Genomic DNA, 22,977 nt, shown 5'->3' on the forward strand with positions numbered 1-22,977 from the left:
CTGTAAATGTGGAGATCCCGGCATATAAATGTGATCATCACTTTCTGTTCTAACTTATTGTAAGTAGTTTGTCATGATGCTGCTTCCATTCAAAGGGAGCCAAGAGCAGTTCCATCAGATGGATTGCTTCCCAAGAGAGGCTCCAGCATGACTTAGAAAGGATCTGTTAAACAGGACAGAGCAATTGGAAAATCAAATGGAAAATATTTACACGTAACTATAACTACTCTTTAAACTTACATTTATACCTTTAATATTTATACCTTATCAACTTCAGATGGAATTCTTACTTAGGTTTGCTGATACACCATGCAGAAAAAAAACTTTGACAATAGCTTCAGGTGCATTGTAAATAACACCTAATTAAAACCACAATAAGGAAATGTCAGCAGTAGCCTCCAAAGCTTTGATGTAAAAAAAAAATTATGAGTTTAAAAAAAATAATCTCTACAACTGCCTCTTCAGTGAAGGATGGTGAATTAATTCACTAATTTCTGCAAAGTTTAATGCAATAGTTGTATTATTCAGAAGAATGGGCATGTTCAACCACTCTACATATTTGGGAAGAGATCAAACATAGATGAAAGCTCCCACTTGAACCTTTATCGATGCATAATGAGATAATTTACAGAGCTGCTGTATCTTCTCTTATCAGCATCCTCCGAGATCTCCTGGATTGCCAATGGGTTCTGTGAAGCAATTCAGATCAGCAGCATCTGGTGTCTTGCAAAAACAACTGCAGCAACATACGCCAATGCCTGAGCAAAATCTGATTTTGAGGTCTAAATGATACATAAATTGTCCATTCAAACAGCTGCAAATACTTCATTTTACTCTTTCTCTTTTCTCCTCTCATCCATTTAGTTGGAACCCATAGATTCAGAAAACAGAGGGTTTTAATATGTTGCTGTTATATTTTGCCTTCCAGAGGGGCCTGGGGCAAGGAATGTCCTGGGATGTGGCCACAGCAGTTAGCAGCAGGGCTGTTAGCCTTCAGTGCTCCCTCCACCCACCTCTTCTCTTTCCAAGAGGTAAGCAGCCAGGGTGAGACTGTGATAGATGTAACCTCAGCACAGCCAGAGTTCTCTGGAGATCCACCCAACATTCCTTTCAAATCATCTGGCTACCCAGCTCACAGGAACGTGAGAAGACAGCATGTGTCTTCCTGCCCTGTGCAGGCCTACAGTTGAAAAACATTGCGTTAGTGTATTTTTCCTGTCCGTCGGGACACAGTAATCAACTTTATGTCTGTATCCAGACCAGCAAGCTGATTAGCTGCTGCCTTTGATGCTGTAAGCCAGCCACGTTTGCAATGTGCTGGGAATATCATGTGCTGAGCCTTTTGCAGCTCTGTTGAAGGGAAGCAACTTCTAGCTGAGGAGCAGTTGCTGCGGGCTCTATTGCTGTGCTGTACCTGACCACTGGTCATCCTGGAAACCCAGCAGGTATTGAAAAAAACTCCCTTAACTGAAAGGGAAATAAATATTCCTACTTAGGATTTACATGCATAGAGGTTGGAGGGGGAACAATAGGAATCCTCTTCTCACCTCTGGTATCAACTCTGCTAGTTTTTGTTTTCAGCAGAATATGGGGAGGAAGTGGAGCTGAGCAGCTTCCCACAGCTGGATGGGGATGGAAGCAGTATGCTACAGTCTCAGTCCAGGGACAGAAGAGGAAGTAGAAAAGGAAGGAGGTTTGTAAACAAAATAAGAATAAAAGCAAAATGCAGCTTTAGGGAGAAGGAAATAATTTGTCAAATCAGCAAGCAGTCTGGTCTGAAAGAAAGGAGAAAATTGTTTCAGAAAAACCAAAGCTATTTGCTTTGGAAACAGCTGCTCTGTTGCTGATTTGATGTCATTCTGTAAAAAGTGTGAATATAAGGCTTTACTAACCTGAAGAAAAGAAATGCAATGTGTCATTCTGAATTGAACAAAACATCCCAGCTGCACTCTTTCTTTCAGCTTGGCCACCCTATCTTCATTTCTGGTGACCCACATCTGAGCTCTTGAGCCCCTAAAGGCATTCAGACTCTCTTCCCTGCTACATCCCGTTCCCACTGCATCAGCATGCCCTCCTGTCACTCCTAACTGAAGGGATCTGCAAAGTACCATGCTCATCTCCTCAAGCACTTACGTTAATAAAATAAAAAATAAATAATAAAAATAAAAGTAAACAGAAATGAAATGCCAGACAACAGCAATCACTAGGCAAAGTGCTGCATTTTCATAGCCATCTTACTAAACCACATACCTATGTTTATATCATTACCTGCATGAAATGATACAGATATATCCCATTATGTAGTACTAGCTTGGTAAAGGAGTGGGAACATTGCTACTGAATTACCTAAAACACCCTGGTCAGTGCAGTTTGTCATTAACTGCCAGCAATACCTCATTTTTACCTATGCTTTCCTTTTAAACCTATGCTTTCTACTAGGATTTAGCATACTGAACTGGAAACTGCAATCTAGGAGTTTAATGTATCAAGGTCAGGGACAGCAATTTTATCTGGGTGAAAAAAATGGTGCAATTGTGAGTCCCCCCTCAAACAACTGCATTTTGGATGGAGAATGTTTTGCATCTATAATTAAATCGACCTATCTGAATCTGGGCTGTGGATGCTGTGTGGATGTATGTGCAGTATGCATGAGGCATATACTTAGGTGCATCAAGGACTGTGTACATAATGTGATGTCTGAATAATTATTATGGTGGACAATTAACCTCCAAGAGGGTGCTTTAGAGCTATTTACTGTGCAGCTGCAAAAGCTACATAAGTGGCAGCCTATGAGCAAAACTGTCTGCTTCTTCTGACAGCATTAATTGCAGTTCACATCATCCGGCGCTACTGTGAAATAGCAGGTTCATGACTTTGCCTTGCAGGTTATCAGAAGAGCAGCTTAGACAGTCTAAAAATCAGGTGCGTGGGTATCATTCTCCTGGTTTTCTGTTGTCATTTTTGAAAGCAGAGCCATTTTCTTGAATTACAGGTAGAAGAGCTAATAAATTAGAGTAAATTAAGGTTAGAGTGGGCATTTTAGTCATTCAGTTATGGGTGAATGTCACACCACCTTTAGCTTATCTACTTGTCAAACTTGTGAAGATAAATGTGTTACGTTAACTTCATTTTGTGAATACCTGACATATGCATGATGGCCATATCCTCACATTCTTTCCTCAGTTCTTTTTCAAGCAAAGCACCCCTTAAAATCCACAAGCATGAGGCTGCATATTGAATATGACTGAGTCAAAGACAGAATACATACCTGCAAAGGCAGCTTGATTCAGTGTCCATCAGACAACTCACAGGTATCCAAGGTAGGACAATACTCGTAATTAAATCAAACCTAAGGTTTTTTAACACTATTACACTTTAAAAGTGCTATGAAAAACACATGGGAAGAGTTGAGGCTATCTTCCTCTTTTTTAACTTAAACCAGGGAATAATCTTTGACTAAAGCATCTTTGCACTTCCTGATGTTTTCCACGTTCCTAATCTTTTTTATTGCCACTCTATCAAAGCAATCTGCTATTGATCTGTAATGTCTTCTTCAAATACCATACATATTTGTTAATCTATAAACAGAAAACAACTTCAGTAAGGTAGTTTTTTTAATACACTATTGATAGAGAAAGCAAATACCTGATAGAGGACAGGACTCATGACATGAAGGATTAGACTCAGTCACCAACCAAACTATCTTCCAATTCTATGTGCCTTTACCTCCACTCCACCATTTACATATAACAGCTTTATTTACATGAAATATAACCTACTTTTTAAGTATGTTATCTGCAAGAAATTAATGGGACATCCATTTTTAATATGAGATGTCGTAGTCGCCTGGGGTTTTTTATTTATTAATATACTTGCTAAGCTTGTAAAAAAATCAGGCTTCAAAGTATTTAGCATTTGAGTTGTCTATAATATCTTACTTTAATTATTTTGTGTCTATTATGCAACATGATCATGTATTATTTTTTCAAGACCTCTTTTGTACATTTGATGTACTGAATGGAGGATGGAAAGCAGAGCCTTGGTCATGAATGACGTTGCTGATATAGGAGATCTGCCTCATTGACTGGTGAAGGTGGACACTGTGCAGTTAAGTTTTGGATCTGATTCTGTAAAGCTCCACCTGAGAAAAATGGCCTTAACACATTTATTGCTACAGTAGTGAATATGTTAGTAAAAGCAAAAGTCTTTACTTCCCACCTAAGAATTTCTTATGGTTATGAACTGCAGCTGGTCGTAAATTTGTCGTCAAAACCATTCTTCATCTATAAATTGATTTATGATTAACTATAATTTTTAAGAAATATTCCTGTATATAACCATGCTCATATAATGAAAGAAAATTATATAGTAAAACTTCAGTTTTTCAGCATGCTGTGCTTCATCTAAGAGAATTAGCTCTCAACGCCCACTGCAGTCAAGACTAGGACATGAACAAGTATGATCGTATGTTTTTTTAATTTTGACTTTATTCCACTTAATCTAATAACCTTCCAAATGACACTTCAATATACAGTTCCCATGTTTCTTTAAGAAAAACACAGTAAAATACAGCCCCAAGAAGACAGTATAATTTTAAATCTCATACAAGTATCCTGTTATCTGCATCTTCTTTGTTTAGCATTACTATTATTAAAAGGTCTTTGGTGATGGTTAATAATGTAGCAGATTTGTTGAGCTGATTAACATTGTGATCTGTGCTTTCAAGCTGTACTGGCTAAATGGTGCTAATAGATGCTTTACTCTGTGGGCTTTTTTTAGGCTCGTGAGCACAGAATTATAATTCCCGGCATTACTGGAATAACAAAATGTCTTTCAGTTTATCCCTTCAAAGTGCAAAACATGACATTTCAGAAGTCCTACCAAGTCAGATAAATCCTTCAACTAAGATTCTATTGAGTACTAGTTTTGTCTCAAATAAGTAATTTTTCCCCATAATGTTGTGATTTCTCTCTAAAAGATATTAAAAGCTAAATTTAGTTTGCTGAAATCGGATGAACCCAAACATATTAGTATTTTTCTCCTGAGCTTTTTAGGGATGGGGCTGTGGTTCCTTTCATATTTTTATACAGCAAAGAACCAGTTCTGAGCCTTTTATAACATAAATAAAATAATGGTAATAATGCATAATGACTAGAAAGGGAGTTTTAATAGAAAGAATAATTCTAGATTTTATACAATAAAGCACACAAAATACCCAAAGCAAACAGGAAAAGGAATTTGCGTTAAAAAAACAAAAAAAAATTGTTACTTATGAACAAAAGAAAACATATAGGAAAGATAATATAAACAGTACAGTAGATCCTGTACTCCTCACTGACGGAGCAATTCCTTTCCAAACCTGTTTCCTCATTGTGCTGGGATGCTTCAAGAGGCAAAATCTAACTTGAACTGATGATACGTGCCTAGAATCTGTTACTTCCTATTTTAAGAGTGCTCATTTAACACTTATTTGATCAAACACTTATTTGATCTGCTTTCTGTTACACAGATAACAGCAGATTAATTTTATTGATTTTTTTGAAACTACTTTGACCTTACCTCAAATAGAAGCTGCCTATTGTTGTTATTCTAAGTGTATGGAAAAAGTGAGGAGGCGATAAGAACATATGATTTTCTTTTAACTGGATTGGTCTATGATGTGTATTTTGGTATTGGTGTAGCAGGCCTGGAATATATTCATAAACTAAACACTAAAATGACCTCTTTATAAAAAAAAAACATCATTGATGTTGTTAAAGCAGGCTAGGGTTTGGGGCTTTTTTGTTGTTCTTTGTTTCTCTTGACACAGGGAGCACTGTATTTGTGCATGATCTTTTGAAAAGTACGAAAATAGTTGTCCTCCTTCAGGTTGTATAACCATTTTGAGCTTGATTTCCTTCTGGTGAGGTATTCCAGGAGAAGGGAAATGTACCATTTTGTTCTGCAATACATTGTGCAATTAATGCCTAGAATGTAAACAAAAACCTTCCTGGCAGACAAATGCCTGTTATGACAAGGCTTCCCTAACTCAAACTTAGAGGTCTAAGGTCTTTGTCATGCTTAGACCCACACTCCTACATTCATTTTTCAAAGGAGGATTTAAATAACCCTATGAATATCAAAGGGATCTAGATTCTTAGAAAAAGGAATTCAGAACAGGCAATCATATTTTATTTTGAGCAATTAGTCATTGCCCTTTCAATGCCAGCAGAGTTTAGTGGGAGTGTCATGTGTACAAAAATGGTCTTCATCTTATTTAAGCACTAAAGATTGCTGACGGTAGTATAAACTACAGCTCTACTGTAATGCTTTAATTTCAAACTTGCCCAGCTTTTCTAAACCCAGACGTAATCTCTGCTCTACTACACCAGGTTTACAGTGAGATAAGCTAGCAAAATCTTAGTGGCACAAAACTGCTGTGGAAGAATAGGCAATCTGATCAGAGACCACCTCTTTTCATCTCTACATCAGTTGCTACTTCAAAGTAACATGAAAAGCCTGCCTCTATGTTCTGGAAGTAATGGAATTATATGCAGGAAAGGCTGCAGGATGGTTGTCCACTTTCGAGGTCTCACAGTTACATATTTAATCAGGGCACATCAGGAACCCTGTGCTAATTCAAACTCAACTATTCTCAAAGCTGTCCCACACCATTCCAAATTTTTTAAGTTTGGCTGCAGTTGAGATATAAGTCTCTGTACTTATTCCCTAGCATTCAATTTCCATGGAAATCATTGAGACTGGAAAAAAAGGAGGGATCAGACTTCCTCACAAGTTTTCACATGCTCCTTGGTTCCTGTCAACTCCAAATTGCCATGGAAGCAGTCTCTCCTGTGGAATTCTACTGCCTCTGTTTCTGTTTGACATCGAGAAGTGTTGAGGTATGTGTAAAAAGTTAACTTCTCCCCCTCCTCTCCGAATCTCAAATAGCATGCAAAGTTCAAATGCAGTCACAATTGGATGTCAGTTAAAAGTTCTCCATGTCCTCACTGCAGATACTTCATTTCTAAAAGCAGCCTGTTAATGTCAAACATTTCCATTCTAGCAGTCAGAGATTATGAGTTTATTGCAGCAGCTGTAATCTTCATGTATTTCAAGGGAAATATATTAGGAGACATTTAAAATGCATTTTCCTCTATTAACATAAATCTTGGCATCTTGTGTAACAGAGTCAAATAACGGGGCATAAATTATACCAAGAGTCCTGAAACAATAAAGTCCTAAAGGAAAAATAAAATTAAGTTAACATTTCAGGTTTAAAATTTTGTGTGGGAACACAAGCCCTCAACACCAGGTAGTCCTTCTGTCATCAGTGTACAAAAGCTGGGGCACTGGTAATGGGACACAAAACTTTTCACCAGAAAGTTAAATCCCTGTACCTCCGCAGTGTGTGGAAAACATGAGTCTCTGCTGTCTGGCTGCTTCTTGGTGGCTTCTGTGGAGTAAGTTCCAGGGAGACATTAGAAACAGGCTGGAAATTCCTTGTATCTATATTTCAAGGGTTTTTTCCCTTTTAGGCTAGCTATAGTCTAGGCTACCCAGGCCTGAACTCAGCCTAAACAGCTCTGGAAAGTTCCCCAGCAAATGGTCTATGATGTAGAAGGAAGAGGGCATGGGCAACGCACCTCCACGTACCGTGGGTTCGAAGCTGCCAGAACAGCCCATGGGGACCTCTGGCAACTTGTACACTTGGCCAGCATGAGCTGGCCACAAAACCAACAGCAATCAACACACAAACTGAAATCCCACTGCAGCCCTCCTGCTCGAGATGAGCTTAGCTGCCGTTCTCTGTAGCGATCTCCTGCAGCCTCAGGCTCTGACTCAGCCAGGCAGCCCCGCCGCCTCTCCAGCATGCTTCCACACCGCCACTGACCAAACGCCCTATGGTGAGCACAAAACACTGAGCATGGGAGGCAGGCCAGGGTTTCCAGGGCAGGGAACAAGCTGTGAAGAGGGACCTTCCTCCACGGACACGTGTTAGCTGTAGCTGTGCATGGCAGCTGGCTGCAAAAGCTCTCGCACCGGGTGTACGCTCTGGGTAGCACATTGCTGCCACTAGCACTAAATGCATCTTGAAGAGAAAAAATCTGGTGCTGTTTTGTCTTCAGACTGTTGATGGCAAGTGAATGTGTTGGATGCCTACTTAGGGTTGTGTCTGCAAGTCAGCAGCATCTTTGCACACGTGTCTAACACTAAGGCTGAAGTGGTGGATCTGCTGAGAGGTTTGAAGGTAAGCATGTGTTCAAGGACCCTTAATGGCATGTTGTTTAAAGTCTGCACAGATGATACTGCAGCTGTTAGGAGGAAACAGAGGTAGTAATTGATGATGATTCAGCTAAATATTTTGGGTAATCCCTTCAATTATAGTCCCCAAATTTGCACTTAATTTATATTTAGTTAGATTATTGTTATGTCTTAATATAATAATACAGGCTTATTAGGGACTTATTTATGGAAACATAATTTCATTGATGTAAGACTAGAAATAATCTGTTGCATACTTGATAATTTCAGATGCTCTTTTTTTCTAGTTGCTTAGCCAAACTGAACAGGGGCTATCTGGGCGGAGATGTGATGGAGGGGATACACACTGGAAATGTGGTTATTGTACACGGTGACAAACTTGAGTTCCCCCAGTATCTGGACTTGGAAGCTCACCCCACAGCTGGATTGAGACCGCAATGCCAGGAAGGACCAACCTTTCTCCATGGCACAGCTCTACAGAGGGCTCCTTCTAAACAGCACCCTAAATACAGGTATATAGAGACTCTCTCCCTCCATGCCTTGTGCAAATGGTTGGCGTTTCTTTTCTCCTTGCTAGACTCTCTGTCTCTGCTAGCTGAATAAACAGAGTTTATCCCAGGAAAATAAGCCCATAGGAAGGCAATGAAAACACAAAAGGCAGCACAGGTGACCAACAATCTGTCTGTCCTGGGTTTCATAGCTTGAAGTTAAGAAAATGCTACGAACATGATTTCAAATAGAAGTTTCTATGCAACCTTAATCTCAATCTTCCCTTTTTTGCCACCACTTTTTTCACCCATTCCTATTATTTGACTTGATGCCTATTTCTGTTTAGGAGCCTATGTAATATTTTATTTATTGATTACATAGTTTCAAAATGGAAATAAGACATGGGAACATTTCAGAGGAAAGATATTACTTTGGGAAACAGTGTATGTGCCAAGGTCAATGTAGTAAAGTAGTAGCAAACCCAGTAATACTTTTTCTGCTAACGAAAAAGTCTTTATGTGTATGTCAAAGCACTCACTCTCCCACTCTCCCAGAACTTTCTTGCACTCTTAAACAGAATGCTCAAAGCTAAAACAAAAATAGAGTTTCAGGGGTTGTACACGCTCTGTGCCTCAAAATGATTTATTTTTGGCTTTCATTATCTCTTTCTCTTGGCTTGCTCAAGTGTATATTTAAAATATTTTCTTCCATGCATAACATTTTATAAGGAGCCAAGCTAGGATAAGGTCTGCAGTATGTAAGGCCTGAAGCTCTAGGTAGCCATTTTAGCTTTTACAGCAGGCTCCAGGAGGAAGCAAGGCAGGTGGGGCATTAGATTTCTCTCACAGATGTCAAATAAGAATCCTGCCAGAAGCTCAAACATGGACAAGGTACTTCTCTCCAGCAGTCCTTTATGTCATTCAGGGATAAGTAAAGGGAAGGTGAGGCATGAAGGGGCTTTCATAAATTATCTGGGCCAGACAGCTGCATTCTTGCATGTGCTGTAAAGCCTGAAGGATTTGAGCTATGAATGCTTTTATTTATATGGCCTTATATGGCCCAAGCTGCACCATCAGCAGGTGCTACCATTAGCTCTTTATTGAGCATCCTGTGGCAGCAAGTGACTCGGAAGCTGCAACACACCCTGCAGCTTGGGTCAACATCTTCATCTCACTTCCCCACCAGCCTTTGTACTGCTTCTGCTCCAAGCTGCCTTACGCACTGAATGACTGCTGTTGCCAGCATCAGAATCAGTACCAAAATTGAGGCGCTGTCTCTTGTGCTCATTTTTTCCCAGTGTTAAAGAAATGGTGATGATATTGTATTGAGCTCTTCCTCTTTTGTCTAGGCTTTACTAACAAATCATTGAAATTAAGGACCCTGAAGTCACCAAATCCACCCTATGAAAGTTCAACTATATCTATTCCTGATGGATGTTTATCTTGTGGGTAAAAGCCTTCTGTGATTCTTCAACTTTCCCACAGCAATCTGTTTCAGGGGTCCACCATCCTTGCTGTTAGATGTTTCTCCTTAAAGTCAGACTGAACCCTCCTTACTGCAAATTTAAGGCCATTGCTTTTGTGGTACCCACAACTACACTTTACATATTGAAGAATGCTACTCACTACTCTCTTGGTCTTAAGCAGCTCAAAGTAGAGTGGAGTGATTATTACAGATGATACTCTGGTTTAAACATACCAGTACAGTATTTTCCCTATGTGCCTCAGGTTGATTGGCTCATGATCATAGCTTCAGATTCATTATAACCCTCAAATCCCTGCTGGATAAACTGATATCCAGCCAGACATCCCCCAGACTGTGTTCACATCACTAATTTCTTCAATCTCTGTGGCACACTTACCACTTCTATTTAGAAAAAGGTTGCAGTACAACATAGAGAAGTGGTCTTTAGAAAGAATGGTCATCTTACACTACTTCTCCAATTTGCCAGGACCATTTTGAATTCTTATTCTGTTCTCTGACACACTTCTTGTGCATCCCAGCTTAGTATCACAAGCATGTTATCCATCCCATCATCAAGATTATCAATTAATAAACTGCAGTGTGCTTGTCAGAGGTCAGGGCTAACAAAGAATATCTGCAAATTGACCCATTGTCTTTCTGCCACTGCCACTCTTCTCTGTTCAGTTCTTTTCCTGAATAATTTTCCAGGCAGATCCTATTTGACACTTCCCTTTGAATGCAGTTTTCTTGTAACTGGTTTCTGGCTGAACTGGGAAGAGCTGTTCGTTATGACTTACTGAAGGCTAAGCTTCTCAATCATTGAAAAACAGTCCTTGATCTCACTGCAAAGCACCAAAGTACTAAAGCTCACTTGTTTCACAATAAAATAGCAAGCTGTTAGAAATTTCTTTGCTATTTCAGATTAAAATCCAATTGTGATTTAAGGTTTAAAGTTCAAATAACTTCTGCTTTTTCATTCTTCTGAGCACCTCGATGAGTGATGCACTCAGTCCTGTCCAGAACCCAGTTTAGCTATGGTTTGTTTGTTTGGGTTTTTGTTTTTTTTTTTTCTTTGTTTTTTTCTGTCTGCAGCTTCTGACCACAAACATAAGCCTGGCCAACACAAAGGAAGCCATCAGAACTAGCAAAGACTGGGTCAAGAATGGTTATGGTAAGCAAATCTAATGAAGTTAATGCAAATAAGACTTGGAGAGACTATTACACGAGTACCTTAGTGATTCAAGCTGACATGGACTTCCTTGGAATTTGCACTGAGATGAACCAGAATGGGTTGTCTTTGGAAACCTCTTGCAACTGAAAAGTTAATCTCTAACTTCTTCCATTTTATAATTTCTAGTGAAAATCAGTGTTTTTCTTGGAGCTTTGGCTCTTGGAGTCACACTATGATCTCCATTTTTATTACTAAGCAAGAAATTTATGACTCTTGGTTATAAAGGTGAGATTAAAATGTAGCCAAACACATTACAAAGACTCAAAAATATAAATATGAAATATAAGCAATCCACCCCCCCTTTTCTTTTTATTTTTAATTTACAAACCCAGTTCCACCAGCTTGTGAAGAAATCCCATTATTTGGGGTGAAATCTAGGTCATGATTTTTGAGTCCTTGGGCTTGGCAGCATGATTTTTGGCCCATAGCTCAAAAGGGGCCCTGCCATCTGCGCTTTGGGAATCCATTACCATTGTCAGAATCATACAGCGTAATATAGCAACTGCCCAAAGCAAAACAAAACCAACCCAAAATACTTCAAGATACTATAGTCAATATATCCATCTGCCTAGCTATTTATTAAACTAGTTAGCTAAGGTACTCCACACATTCTGGAGGCAATAACTTGCCATTTGTTTATTTTTGCAGGTGCCCTTGAACCAAGTAAAAAAAGCAAAATGGCACAGGGTTGAGAAGGGGGCAATTTGTTTGCTGCACACAGTGAAACAGTAGACCCTTTTCTCAAAGCCTGAAAAATGATACATGAACTGCAGCAAGAATTTGTGGAGCTGGTTCAAGTCTTTTTGACACTTTAGGGAATACTAATTGAGCATTCAATAGCTTCAACACTGTGGGAGTGGGGTAAGCCAATCCAGGAAAACCATCAGCCATGGGAAAACCAATTTCCTCTCTCAAACTTATTGTTCCTGTATTTCAAAGGTGATCCCAAGAGATTCTACTTGTTGCTGACACATTCCAGAAATCATTCTATTTTCCCAATACTTCTTTTTTCCTTTTCTTTAAAAAAAAAAAAAAAATCAGCAGAAGCAGGCGTGAGAGTTACATACCACAAGGGCAAAACAGAAAGCTTAAGCTTATAAAAGAAATATTGAGAAAAGATGCAAGATAGCTAAGAAAAGGCAAAAATGCCAAACCTGCTGGTTTCCTCTGCCCTTGGAGTGCTATGCTCCATGTATATAACTAGTGTATCTGCAAAAGGGTTATTTACTTGACCAGTCTCTCTGCTGATATGAAATAGAGTAACTCTGCTGAACTCATTAGAATTGTGTATTTGTTAGACTGTGGCTGCTTAGCTCACTAAAAACCAAAGAGATAGATGGTCCTTGGAACATGAAGCTTGACATAAATATTGCTAGCCTTCAGCTACAGAGCTCTCAGCTTCTGCTGAAGATGTGACTACCCCCCACAGTGAGGATGTCATAGATCTAGCCTTATTCTTCAGCTGTGTTTAAGGGACTATTAGGGAATAAAAGAACTATGTTAGAAGTAAGACCCTTCCTATTTCTCATTAGAAAAACCTCCCCCAAAGCAGAGTCATATGCCTGTTTCTGTGAGGGTGAGTGAAGACCCTTGACAGGCATTACACCAGTGAACACGCAGAACAAGCAACAGGCAACTCCCAGATGCATTTTTCTGCTTTTTTTTTTTTTCCTTTTATATACAGTAACTGTTAAAAAGAAAAGCACACTATTATCGTATATGTGTAATTCTTTTACAAAACTAGTCTTTCAGCAGTTTCAAAGACATTGCCTCATCTCCCTCCCATTTCCTGCAGGGATATTAGTGTCGTCTGGAAAATCTAAGTCCACCTGACAACAAATACTGTGGTGAAACTAATAGCAACAGACCAACAGCTTTCAAATGCTTTTTGTGTTTCTTGCTTAAGAAGTCAGGATTAAAGATTTACTATGTGTTTCTCCACTTCACTAAAAGCCTGTATTTTAATATTTTAAAACTTCTAAAGTTGGATGCCAATAGTATCACATCTGTCACTGGCAACAGTACCCACTCTACCGATGGCAGAATTTAGCTACAGAAGAACCTACTGTGGTTCTCCTTGTGTTGTGGCAGAGCCACAGTAGGTCGTCATTTCTTGGCTACTAGGTATTTTCCCTGAAATTTCAACACATGAAGCTATTCCTCACTTTTTTACAAAGTTTACTAGTCCTGTCATCACTGTTACCCCAGGATCTCACATTAATTAATTTATTCTCACAGCACTACTTTGTTTGATGCCAGATTTTCCAGAGAGCTCAGACTCAAATTTTTGAGTGCTCAACACCTAAATTGGAGCCAGATTTTCAGAAAAGCTGGGTTCTCATTCAGGTTCTTAAAGAAGGAGAGAATTTTCCAAAGTTCCCAACAACCCTCACAGCAGCGCCTGCTGCCCAGATTGCATAAGAAACTGAGGATCCAGTGTGCTAAACTTCTTTTCTACATATGAGTATTACATTTTGATGTCTAAATCAGAGGTGATTTCCTTGTAGTCTGGCTGTCAGAGTGGGAGGCTGAGCTCTTTTGAAAATCTAGATTGCTATTGTAAGGTTATCAATACTTTGCAGAAGATAAACTGACAGATGGAGCAATATCCCAGTGCAACAAAGCATTTGCAGGACAGGTGGAAATAAAATCAGGATTCAGGCTTTCAAGCCATCCATTTCTGTCCATGTATGTTCTTGCGAATTAGCCTGCAGTATGGTTGGCTTATAATAGCATATGTGTTCAGCCCCAGTGAGAATTGTATGCCAGCGGTGTGCAAGATACGCACAGGCTAAAACGCAAGCTGAAAAGCATCCTCTGTGCTGTGAATAGGAAAAGAGACAGAATAAGCAAGTTCCTTGAAAGCTGCAATACAACATTTTTTCTGCCCTCCTCCTACACAGAGGAGCTAAAAAAACGCAAAGATGTACTGACTGTGCTTGCATTTCAGAATCAAAGCAATCCTAAGAAAAAAATATATGTTTTTTTCTGCGCTAATTACAACCTTTTACTGACTGGTTTATAGCTCGAATACCATGCACCATGATGTAGATTCATCCATTGCAACTCTGTGAGTCCGTAAGGTGCGTACCAGCCACCAAGGGCTCCTGCTCAGGGCAGCCCCAGAGTGGGAGAAGCCCACAAGGCTGAGTGAACTGGTAAGACTACACAGCACAAGTATACAACACTGAATGACACAGAGGAAAAAGCAAGACCAGGCAGCAGACCCCGTCATTCATGCTGTTCATTCATCACGCTGCCCTGACTTTGGTTTGGGCTGTGCTAACTAGCTCCCTCCAAGACAAATCTGCATCCAGAGGAGTTAGCCCTGAGCTCTTTGGTGCCACCAGCTCTCAGGGCTAAGAACTGGTCTTTCAGTCTATTTTGTGTAGCAAAACAGGCATAGCCACAAAGCCCAAAACAACCAGCCTTGCCAACAGAAAAGTTTAATTACTCCAGGCATGCATACACCTCAGCTAGTTGTTTCACTTCTCTTTCCCGAGTGGTCACATTCAGCGCTCTCTTTGTGAGATCTGAACTTACTGGTTCACACGGAGTAGCAACGCCTAACGCTGAAATCCCACCAAAGCCATGCCCAAAGCAATGTTAAAACTCAGCGATTTTGGTGGGGCAGCAGTTCGGCTCAAAGGAAAGGCTGTACAATTGGTTAACTGTTACGAATACTTGGTAAGACATAGGAGAAAAAACTTAACTGTTAAGATATCACAGAATCCTTCCCCTCTCTGAAAACATAGGCAGAGGCAATTTTCAAGCATTCCTATTGAAACTCTGGCAATTGAAAGGTCGTGTACTTTTCACTTCTAGTAAAGACAGCTCACTTTCTAAGGAACCAGAGAAAGATGGCAAGGGCCAAGTTGCTCATCGTCCATAAAGGCTGTTGAAGCTTGTTTCCAGGTGGGCCCAAATTCTCAAACCCAAAGTGGCAGTACTTCACGGTCTCCCATTAACTCTACTTCTGCCAGTCAGGTAAGCAGTCCCTTATTTATTCCCTCTCTCCATACGCTATCTTAAATTTAAAAAATGCTTCCAATCTGGCTGTGTTAATGTGACAGATGGGAATACTCTGGCAGCTCCCTTCTGGTGAAACATTTATAAGGTGTTGTATGGCTTCAGAAAGCAACATATTAGGAAATGGAGGGTGGGGGGGTAGAGGGAGGAACTCTCTTATTTTAATTTCAAGCAGCAGGAGCCCGAGTAGACTGAGTCATAGCTCTTCAAACATTAATCCAAAGCAAATAACGAAATGGAAAGTGGAGAAATATAGATTAGGCAGCTAAAGCAAACTTAATGCTTATAATCACTGCAGACCTCGATGGTGATTGTTTGCAAAATGCCCAGGGAATGGGATGGGATGCAACACACCGGTGTTTTAGCCACAGAGAGAGGTAAATCATTGCTTAAATTCATTAACAGGGCCTAATTCAGCAAGTGACTTGGGATGTGCTGAACTTTGAGTGTGTGAGGAGCTATACTGCTGGGCTCCAGAACGGTCAAGGAGCTGTGGCTTGTGTTCACAGTCCTGCAAAGAGTGTGTGGCTACCAAGGAAAGCTGTCCCCTTCACAGCCAGCTGGGATGTTTACAAAGTTTGGAAAGCAGGAACAGTAATTACCATTGCACTGAATAAGAAGGGTGGGTGGGAAAGATATTTCACACCCCCTCCTAGGAATATCACTAACACGAGTACTCCCATAATGCGCAATATAATGGTATCCCAGCAACCGTGCTGAAATAATACTATTTTGTACTTTATGTATAGAGCGGTACCTGTGCAAAACTCAAAGCCCTTTACAAAGACGACAACCATAATTATCCTAAGGGCTAATTTTGTAAATTAGGGAGGCACTGGAATACCAGTGATGTTTTTGCCAATCAGAGGAAACAGATGTGTATTTTTCCCTGAAGTAATTATTTATTTATTTTGACCAAGAGCAGGTTCCAGTATGCTCTTCTGGATGGCTTCGTCACAAAATCAGCCTTGATTATCTGCATGACAAAACAGAGTTAAGCTCATAAAGTGGCACTATATTTCTGTGTTTCGTTACATAATGTTTTTTAGAGATCCAGAGCTCTCTTGGTTGCTGTGGTCCAACATACCTTTAATCTAGTCTTTATTTTGCTACTGCCAGATTGCACAGTTAGACACCAGGGTATGCTTTCCTGTTTGCTTAGCTGGAGCCATTGCACTTCAATGTTTACTAGCACTGCTGAGAAAAATTCCAGCAGGGTTGGCTTTTGGGGTTTTTTGTTTGGTTGGGGGTTTTTTTCCTCTTTTTACATTAGCATTTGTTTATTTGTCAAAACTGAAACATTTTGAAGAGATGGTTTGCTTTTGACAGTTTTCCTTCACAACCCAGGTAGATTTGAGATCAGTCAGCAGAAAGGCTAGGTTTCTTAGGGCTCTTGGCATTGCATTGCTCGTGGGGAAGACAGCCAAGATGTCTGCTCCAGAGTCCTAGTCCCATGACTTTTTCTTTTTATAGAGAATTTTGAAATATGTCTCTTGTCAGAACAACACCAAATGTTGAACCATCAAAATTCTCTATTAAGCAGAATCACCTTTCAATGCAGAACTGCGATATTTATGTGCTTAACAGCATTGCCAGAGGCACCAAAGTACAAAGGAGTCCTATTTGTAGTATTATCCAACACTTACTTGTATTACAAATGATAATGCAGTGTCTTTCTAGAGCACATGTGAAATAGAAGGTCTCCTCTCATTGATTCATTGCCACCCATACCACAAAGTCCAACTGGAAATGAACACGCCTTGTTAGATCTTGGATATATCCCATCTGCCTCTCACTGGCTTTTCCGATTCAAATACTCCCAAATTTTAACAGCCATGGTATTTTTAGACCTCTCTAGCATCTTCCATCTTAAAGCTTTGTAACAGGCCTTGGAGGTAGAGGAAACATTGCAAGCCCCCGTTTTGCAAATGAGAAGGCTGGAAGCGGGAGGTTGCCAAAGATCACAGTGCGGTTCCAAGGCGGTGTGGAGAGAGCAGGACAGATGGCCACCCTCACAGGAGAGAAGAGCCGTGTTATTTCTGGCATGCTCAGGCACCTCCATCCTGCCAGCCTCCACTCTGGAAGCTGGGATGGCTATAGGAGCCCTTCATTTTCTGTCCAGAAAAGTCATAGCTACTTTGTGCTATGAAAAAGAATCTGCACTCTTCCCCTAAGAAGGCTGCATTTTGGAGTAAGTGAAATTACTTGCTCTGAGTGGCAAACGTGCCAAAAGGGAAACATTTTCCTGGAAAAATACAAACTTCCCTAACTGTGCTAGCAGTGAGCCAACAATCTTCTGTCCCTCTAAACCCCAGCTTCAATGTCCTTAATGGAGGGGGCATGATAGAAAACAGTGGCTAGTCTGGCTAGCATGAGCCACAAAAAGTAGTTTCTGCCTGGTAGGTTGGCCTTTGTGGGTATGAGCAGCAGCAACGCTAGGAACCAATGCAGAACTACACTGACAGCAGAGCTCCCCATCCCTGTTGTGCTCCAGATGTGCCTTTCAGGGATTTGGAGACTAAATATTTCATTTATTCTGCAGAAAGGACTATCATTTATTCTCAGGAGCTTGATATTGTGCAATGGCATCTTGCAGGGTACAGAGAACTTCAGCATCCTAGGCTGTTACCATTTATAGCATTTTGGGAATCAGTGAAACACACTGTCTGTATATCGTCTGTTACCATGGCCTGGAAGCATTCATTTCCAGATAGAAGAACAGCTGTAGTAAAGTAAAAGTTGTAGTAAATACATGGCATATAGCTTAACACTACATTAGAACTGCTACAAAAGCAAATCAACCACATCCATTTCTTCCAAAACCTCCTTCCATCTGCACGCTAGACAACGGTCTAATTTTGCTGGTGGCCTGGCAGAACTTCTTTCTCTTAAATTAGTGGGGCTGCACCTGCTTAATCGGTGCTGCTGAATCTGACTTACAAGCATAAAATGACTTTTGCATCTCCAGGTCTGCTTTCATTGCAGTTCGTGGACTATGAATAATTAACTACAGTCATCTGCAACAGAGGCAACTGCTTTAGCAGTTTTTTAAGCTGCAATTGAATTCAGCGTTCAAAAATAATTTCAAATGAAGTCCTCTAATTCTCCCTTCAGTTCATTTGGGAATGTAAGAAGTGACAAAGAACTTCATTTAGACTCCTCCCTTATGGCAGGACTCTTCAACATTTCTTCTTGTGTTACCAAAATGAATCAATGTGGGAATAGCCAGCAACACCTCCTCTTGCCCTACTAATTCTTGTGGATGATGTCTGTTTAGCTCAGAAACATTCTTACAAATAATAAGTATTTCCTTCTGCCTTCCCATTTATAGCTTTCTTGTTCTCTTTCATGTGGTCTTTAATGCTCACTGAATGGCATGATGGTTAAGGAGAAAGTGGCTGGTTTTGAGCTGTATGGTTCTATGCTACAGAAAAGTGAAATCCTCTGCCTGTTCGTCTGCAGCTGTGGAGTGTAAAGCCAGTAGAATAGATACACCATGTGAATCCACAGTAATGTGACATCAAAACCCTAGAGGATATGTGATCATGAACACCAAACGAAGGAGAGTGAGTGCAGGGTCAGGTTAGAGCACTCGGAAGGTGTATGTCAAAACAGGGATGGGTCAGAAGTGGTCCATGAGGCCATGGGTAAAGTTCCTTAATGTGCCATTTCTCCTACAGCCAACAGACTGAGCTGCATGGAAGAAGGAACAAGATAACTTGGATTGACAGAAGATTAACCACACAGGAGCCCAGTGAAGTGTCATGGGACCCAATATAATAGTCTCGTGAGTGTCCAGACCAGGATGCTGGCAGAGCTATTTTTTTTCCAGGCTGGTGCTTTGTTTTCCATGTTTGTATGTCTAGATCTATGTATTTTACTCTAGAATGATCTTCTAGGCATTCTTCAGCTCTATGAGTCCTCTCATAACAATCTTTGTTCTTGTGCTCTTCTTGGTCTGTGTTTGGATAACGCCTAACACAATCTGGTCTGGTGTTCTGAGAACTGAACTGCTGCAACTATGGAAGTGACTAAATCTGCGAGGAGGAACATTAATGGAGGCCAAGTTTTTTTTCAAGTGTAGGTCCCGGGATTAAGCTCAGATGGCTAAAGAAGAGAGTTTACAACGAACTATTTCTCCAAGTAGGGCTTTACATGCATTATTGGAACATAATATGCTTCAGATTACTATCTATGTGTCAAATTCGGATGGAGTTTGGTCAGCAAATAATTAAGAGACAGATGGTGAAACAGAGCAACATGGTATGACCGGGGGAAAAAAAATTCCTTAGGAAACCAGGTTCACAAAGACAACAGTAAAATGGGACATTTGAATTTATGTGATACATTCTCATTCCACATCTTTCCTTCTGACAGTTCACACTTTTCCAGAAGTACCTACCCTTATTGTTTTTCCCATACCAATTAGTATCATGTTTAATTAAAGTCACACCTCCCAGATTCTTAGAAATAGAATTACAGTGTATAAAATAATGGACTACAGTAAATTAATTTGAGTTTAGAAGAGTAAACACAAAGCACATTTAAGATACTGTCTTAATAATAATAACTATATTGCAATGCCCTTGCACATCCAGAAAATATCTTCTACGCTATGATACTACTAGCTAAGTTCTATGATTTTTTGATTTTTGAGCAACAGCAATTCCAAATTTCCCATAAATCCAAGAATTATCATTGTAAGCAACCCAAGTCCAGTCACGTAGCACCATCTCTAGTATCAATGCACCCCAGCATCCATTCAACAACCTGTGGAATTCAAATCACTGTCCGAAATTATACATTTCTCTGGTCCTTTCTACTCATGAAATACAGTAAGTTGGCTAGGATCAGAGACTTCTACTGTATCTTTGTTCCCACAAGAATATGCTTTTTGCCCAGGACTACTCCATGCAGATTCTCTGAGACTTGCTGGTTACTTCCAAATAATTGTTCTTCAACAGTTTTCTGCTGCTAATAAAGTCATTTGACCATGTAACGGAGCTTTCATTCCTTCATTAAACTTGGAATTTTTAACATCCTGAATCCTCTCCTCTTTAGCACACATTTTCTGAGCCAAATCAATCAGCTTTCTAAAACACACCTTTTTTTTTCTTTTTTTTTTTACTTCTGGAAATGATAGAAGTTCTTGATCTCTCTTTTAACAAGATCACATATTACTACTTGTTTTTCATGAGAAAAGAGTTGTTAGCCATATTGTTCTGGTCAAATTTAGTTTTGCTATTATTTTTTACTCTTCCTACAGATTCAGCTGGATTTGTTTTTACTCAGCTACAGGTGTGGAACTGCTGAAATGGGCTTTTGTATGTTAAGTGATTTCTATGAATCAAAGCTTCTATACCAGTATCAGTCATTATTTACTTTCCAACTTCAGGTGACAATTAGCAAGAGAGATTTGAAATCTTCTCAAACGCAATATATTTTGCTTTGGCATTTCTGGAGTTTTAAATCAGATTTACACTTACAAGCTAGCTTCATGGTTCCAGTCCCCAGCCCTGCTGAAACAAGCTTTAAAGAATAACAGTGTTTGTTTAAACAGGTGTTCAACAGATGACAGAAGCGATGACCCCTTCATACGAATATGAGTGACATTTATGTAAAAAAAATCAAGTTATTCTAAAAGGCTAAAGATGATAAGTGTCTACTTTTTTTTCCTAGCTCACTTCTGAATACCAGTAGCAGGAAATGTATTGTGGTACGCTGTGATTTATTTTTAAAGAAATATACATCTGACTGTACCAGCTGCTTTGCTAAACATTGTTTAGCTCTTCCTCAGTAATAATCATGTAAAGCCATGTCAAAAGTGTTAATGTTTACAAGATACCCTCAAATAAAATACTGTAACAATATACCCAGGGAAATGGTACCTATGATATACCTGTTATTCTGCGCAGTGAATGTATAGCAGGGACAAACGTTGCTCATAAAATGTGTAAATTAACATGATGATACAGATGAAACAAAACTATATTCCCATCTCAAGCCAAACCTATTTCAGGCTCAGTAAACCCTGCTGGAACTTTGTTGTGCTTTCTCCCCAACCCCCACTCCTTTATGCTCGAGTTTAAGCAGAAGCAGGGTGCCCCATGAATCTCATTAGGGAGTGTATTAGAAAGTGTATTCTTGCAAGACTTCCAAACTACTTTAGGATGTTCTGAAACCTTTGCTAAACACAGTTGAAATATTTTTTGTGTTCCTTTCTGACCAAGTTATATGAAACAGTTTGAGATATATTTTAACAGCAAAATCTCTTACACAGGAAAATAGTTTTGTAAGATTAGATACAAAACTTTTATTTCTTTAGTTTTGAAGAAACACTTTCTGAGGTTTATAAGTTATCTCCTTCCTCAACATTTCAAAAGGTGAAATTTGCTTATATGCAGTGGAGCATTTTAAGGCCTCAGTTCACCACAATTCCTAGTGTAATTATATAGGATATAAAAATTGTAGAGGCTATTTGTTACACTTTTGTACAAGGCTGTATGGCCAAATATCAAATCTAATAAAACAAAGGGAAACTGGTGATGGGAAGACTACTGCATCTCCATCTTGGAAATGTTCCACCATTTCTCTTTTTCTTTCTTTTTCCTTTCTCTCTTTTTTTTATTTTTTTTTCTTTAAAACCATGGCCCATATGATATGCGACATCTCTACATAGACTCTCAAGCAGATTTGTTTTCATGTGTGCTGCAGTAGTATCTACCTATACACTGCAAGCCAATGAAGTCTATCTACAAAAATGAAAAATAGAACAGATGAAACCATGAAGATCTATGAAAAAGTGAAGCAGAATACTGGCTAGTTTTCAGTATATAATGTGCTTCTCAGATCTGCAGCCCATTGGAAATACTGCCTAATAGGCTGATAGTGCCCTGAGATAACTTGCACAGAGTTTCTGCACAAGCAGAAAGGATTCCTCTTTACTCTGTTGAAGAGCAACATTTAATAAACTTTCTCTTATAAGTCTCCTTCAGCTATTAGCAGCTGAAAGACTGTGGGTTTGGGGGTAACTTATAGGTTATGCAGGCAAAAACATGTCATTAGCAAGGCCAGTATCAAATGTAACTGTAAATAATGAAAATTCAACTTTTACCCATAGATCATTGTTTGTAATTTTGAAAAGACACGTTTAGATAAATAATTTTTCTCCTCAAGAGTGAGAAATTAAATCTCAGCTTTAAGATTGTATTTCAGCACCATATTTCAGCATTTCAAACTGCTTGGCATGCTGTTTTTCACAGGACATAGGAATGCACTCTGGGCTCTGGTTGACCACTCAGGTATATTATGCTCACTTTCAGAAAGAAACTATCTGTTATGCTAACAGTCTGTCCCAAACTGTTCTATACTCAATTTTGCTGGTATTTACTACCTATCTGTTTCAATGGGCTGGGACTGCAAAGTGTGATGCATGCTTATAGCATGGCATCTTCTCTCTCCATCAGCTTCACTCCAGAGTAACCTGCCAAGTAAAAAGAATTGCTAAGGAGCTTGTAGAA

The 22,977-nt window shown here is 39.6% G+C and overlaps 1 protein-coding gene and 1 long non-coding RNA gene across 4 annotated transcripts in view; one reads left to right on the plus strand and one right to left on the minus strand.

Annotated features, from left to right (window-relative positions):
• Positions 1 to 22,977, minus strand: part of RERG (RAS like estrogen regulated growth inhibitor) — a 108,838-nt gene that overhangs the window by 52,879 nt on the left and 32,982 nt on the right. The gene's annotated exons all lie outside the window — the stretch shown is intronic.
• Positions 8,016 to 22,806, plus strand: LOC129784799 (uncharacterized). Its single transcript, XR_008747892.1, has 3 exons — positions 8,016 to 8,230; positions 8,532 to 8,756; positions 19,138 to 22,806. It is a non-coding gene; the product is annotated as an uncharacterized LOC129784799 (long non-coding RNA).

The sequence above is a fragment of the Falco peregrinus genome, chromosome 6 (assembly GCF_023634155.1).
Source record: "Falco peregrinus isolate bFalPer1 chromosome 6, bFalPer1.pri, whole genome shotgun sequence".
Classification (NCBI taxonomy): domain Eukaryota; kingdom Metazoa; phylum Chordata; class Aves; order Falconiformes; family Falconidae; genus Falco; species Falco peregrinus.